Raw genomic sequence first — 4,447 nt, 5'->3', positions numbered from 1 at the left:
CACATAAGAGGTGAGCAGACATGACTCACTTGAAGCTCCATCTGTTCTTCCTCTCCCTACCTTCTCAGCTGCTCTCCTTCAAGGATGAGAAAACTCCCAATACCCCTGCAGGCAGGCAGGGCCAACCTTACATGGGATAGGGCAGGCAGCCACCTTGAAGGCAGGACTTCATGGGTCCTAGCAAGATTCTCAGCTGCCCAGCTCCCATTTCTCCCTTTCAGAGTGGCAGTGCCTTTTATTCTACAACCAGAGATCTGGTTTAATATGGCAGAGGTAAGGAACCCTGGTGGCACAATGGTTAAGTGCTCAGCTGCTAACTGAAAGGTTGGCTATTTGAACCCACCCAGCAACTCCACTAGAAGGCTGGCAGTTCAAAACCACCAGCCACTCCTCGGAAGGAAGGTTGGGCAATCTACTTCCGTAGTGATACTGCCTCGGAAACCCAAGGAGGGGTCACTATGAGTTGGGTTCAACTCGATGGCACATAACAACAACAGCAACTCCATGGGAAAAAGACCTGATGATCTACTCCAGTAAAGATTACAGCCAAGAAAACCCTATGGGGCAGTTCTACTCTGTCACATGGGGTCGCTGTGAGTTGGAATTTACTCCAAGGGCACCAACAATAACTAGGACAGAGGTGCATTCTGCTTTAAAGTTACACTGAGGTGGAAAAAGCTGGTAACAGCTATTCTCCAGTTTCCTTGGCAGAATGAGGAGGTGGCACTCATGCTCCTTATACCTCTGTCACCTCCTCCTGCTCTTCTTCCTCATTCTTCTTTCTTCATCTAACTCAAAAGAGATGAATGACTTTGAGAGAACAAATGAATCAGAACCAGAGAAAGAAAAAGAGAAAGAGGGTAATTTTGTCAAGTTATTATTCAAAGGAGCTCTCTGGGACCAAGAGTGAGAGCAGCCCATCAATCACCCTGCAGAGGAGCTCAGGATGGGTGGGGGAGCAGCCGTGGGGTGGCTGTGGATGGCTCTGCACAGGAGCAAAGGGGCCAGGAGACTGTGGCCCTCAGCCAGCCACCATGGAGGGATTCAGAGGCCAAAAGGCTGCTGAAAAAGGACAGTGAGCCCAAAGGCCTGAGGCTGGGTCAGCTCTGTGAAAGCACCCTACCCAGGTAGGAAGCAGAGGGATTATGGCTGGGCAGGGACTCAGGCCTGGAGCCTGCTCTGTTCCGCTGCCACCCCTAAGCCTTTGTCTGCATACACTGATCAGATAGGAAGTTCTAAGTCACACTTATCCCAGTGTCTCAGGGTTTAGCCTAGTGACTGCTTCTTGAGTGAATAAATGAAGGGATGAATGAATAACAAATTATTGTAGCACCGTGTTCTCTTTTGTGTTTTTAATTACTTTGTATTTTACTTAAGTGTAATTTTTATACATAGGTTATCCCTGCTTATGAAATTGCAATCTCTCTAGGCACAAGAGCTGGCTCTGGTTCACCTCTGTGTACAAGTATGTACATAGGAGGTCCCTGAGAAATCAGTATGGAAGGAAAGAGAGAGGGAGGAAAGGGTGGAGTCCTCCAATGGCATCAGAGCCATAGTCTATCTCCTAGGACCCACTAAGCCACTGACTGTCTGGGAGACTGTTCTCCCTCAGGGCCCATGTTGGAACATGTGGACAGGTTTGTTGAATTCCCACCATTCTGTAGTGGACAGAAGACTCAAAATCATTGTCTCAGTTTCCTCATCTGTAGAATGGGGCTGGTGATAATTAGATAGGGTAATGGTAAGTACAGACAGGCTTCGGAGATATTGCAGGTTTGATTCCAGACCACTACAATAAAGCAAGTATGGCAATAAAGTGAGTTACACACATTTTTTATTTTCCCAGTGCATGTAAAAGTTACATTTACACTGTAGTCTATTAGAGGAGCTCTGGTGGCAAAGAAGACATTTATTTGGCTGTTAACCAGAAGGCTAGTGGTTCAAACCCACCAGTGGCTCTGTGGAAGGAAGATGGGGCAATCTACTTCCGTAAAGATCCATAGTCTCGGTAACCCAGTGGGGGTCACTCTGAGTTGGAATCACCTGGATGGCAGTGAGTTTGTTTTGTTGTAGTCTATTAAGTGTGCAAAGCATTATGAAAAAGTTTGAAATACTGTCATTACCAAAATATGACACAGAGATATAAAGTGAGCACATACTGTTGGAAAAATGGCCCTGATAGACTTGCTCAACTCAAAGTTGCCACAAACCTTCAATTTGTAAAAAGTATAGTATCTGTGAAGTGCAATACAGTGAAGTGCAATCAAATGAGGCATGCCTGTATTAACTGAGTTAATATATATGAAGTACTTAAAACAAAGCTTTCCAAATAGTAAGTTTCAATAAATATTGGCTATCATTATTGTTATTATTACATTCTATGGAGGGACAGGTATTAAACAGAGGAAACAAGTGAATAAATAATGAAATTCCACATGTTATGAGAGGGGGCAATGGTGGTTTAGTGGTAGAATTCTTGCCTTCCATGTGGCGGTACAAACCAAACCAAGTGAGTTGGCCTTGAGATGATTCCTATTCATGCTGATCCCATGCATTGCAGAATAGAACTGTGCTCCATCTGGGTTTCCCAGGTTCGATTCCTGGCCAATGTACCTCAAGTACAGCTGCTGTTCATCCGTTAGTAGAGGTTTGTGTGTGCTATGCTACTGAACAAGTTTGACAGACTAGGAAGAAAGGCCTGGTAATCTACTTCTGAAAATTAGCCAATGAAAACTTATGGATCACAATGATCTGATTATGGGGATAGCCCAGGACTGGGCAACATTTCATTCTGTTGTGCATCCGGCCACTATGAAACAGGGGCTGACTTGACAGCAGCTAACCACACAAAGTGCTCAGAGAAAAAGAAAACCCATGTGATGTGACAGAGAGTAATTGTGGGGGAGGGGGAACTAATTTCAATGTGAGTGGTCAGGGAAGTGCTCACTGAGGAGTGCTCTCAGAACTGAGATTTGCCAGCAGTGTGGCCATTCGACTCTGGGAACAAAATATTCCAGGTTGAGGGAGCAGCAGGAGCTAAGGACTCAGGAATGGACTTGGTGTGATGCAGAGAGAGGGAGCATGGTAGGCGATGAGGTCTGGTTAGGGCTGGAAGTCATAGCCAGGAGTTTGGAGTTTGAGGTGCCTTTGGCGGTTTTAAGCAAGGAATGTGGCCTGAGGCAGTGTTTCTCATTGATGCTTAGGGGAGCAATGACCTGCCTGCCACAAGCCACTTCTGGAAAGGGCGTATAAAATCTGATACTTTCCAGTGAATCATCTGTGCTACAGCCAGGCTATCCTGCTCACCACCAACCTCCCCACTCCTTCCATATCCATTCAGCTCCCATGCCTTTACCATTCCCTCTGCCTAGAAGTCCCTCCTCAAGCTCTAGTTCCACCTCCCCATGAAGTTCTCCCCAACCAGTATCATAAGGCCCTTGCTGTGTACCACAGGTGTGTGTTTCAGTTCTCTGCCTTATAAAATGAGAGTGGCAATGCCTACTCCAGAGGAGCCCTGGTGGTGAAGTGGTTAACCTCCTTTCACAGTAACAGGTTAGGACTCAAGAATGCAAGCTCTTATCTGCAGCTGATGCCTTCTTGAGGCAGGAACTGCCTCAGCTCCATTTTCCCAGCTCTCCAGCTTTAACAATGTGAGAAGATGTCCTATAGAGGCAAGGCTGCCATTGAGTTTGGGCTTGAAGTTGACTTGAGTGGGTCTGCCCAGAACATAAGGGTGGGTGGTGATGAGAAATAGAGGATGCCCCAGAGTTTAAATAACAACTTCATGCCCCCTCACCTCAACAAGTCGCCCACCACGCTCACTGTCTTTCCATGTCTTCTCCCTGAACCCCAGCAGGTACATCAAAAGCATGGCAGCGGCTCTCCTGGTCCTTTCCCTGTGAAAAACTGGGCAGAAAGGGTCTGGGACCCTCATCAGCAAGGTTCCTGGTCTACCCAAACCTGCCATTCCAAAGTCCTCTGCCACCCTCCTTTCCAGTACCGCTATGCTGCCACTGCCATCCCTGCTTCTACTCATGCCAGCAAGTTAGCAGTACTGGCACCTGGAGTCAAACTCCCAGAGTCCAAATCTCCAGAGTTATGTAATGTTAGGAAACCATGAAAATACTTCATGTTTCAATTCTCTATCCTATAAAATGAGAGTTGCAATATCTACTCCAGAGAAGTCCTGGTGCCAAAGGGGTTAAGTGTTCAGCTGCTTTCAGAAAGGTCAGTGATTCAAACCTACCAGCTGCTTCATCCCAACGAAAGCAGCAGTCAGGACATTAGATGACATGTAGCATTGGGAAAGTCAACTGCAAAGGAACTGTTTCAAGTGCTGAGGAGCAATGATATCTCCTTGAGGACTAAGGTGCGCCTGACACAAGCCATGATATTTCCAATCGCCTCGTATGCATGTGAGAGCTGGACAATGAATAAGGAAGACCGA

Source organism: Orycteropus afer, unplaced genomic scaffold (assembly GCF_000298275.1).
Source record: "Orycteropus afer afer isolate SDZICR_OR568_19922 unplaced genomic scaffold, OryAfe1.0 scaffold00015, whole genome shotgun sequence".
Taxonomy (NCBI): Eukaryota; Metazoa; Chordata; class Mammalia; order Tubulidentata; family Orycteropodidae; genus Orycteropus; species Orycteropus afer.
This window is presented reverse-complemented; position numbering follows the sequence as displayed.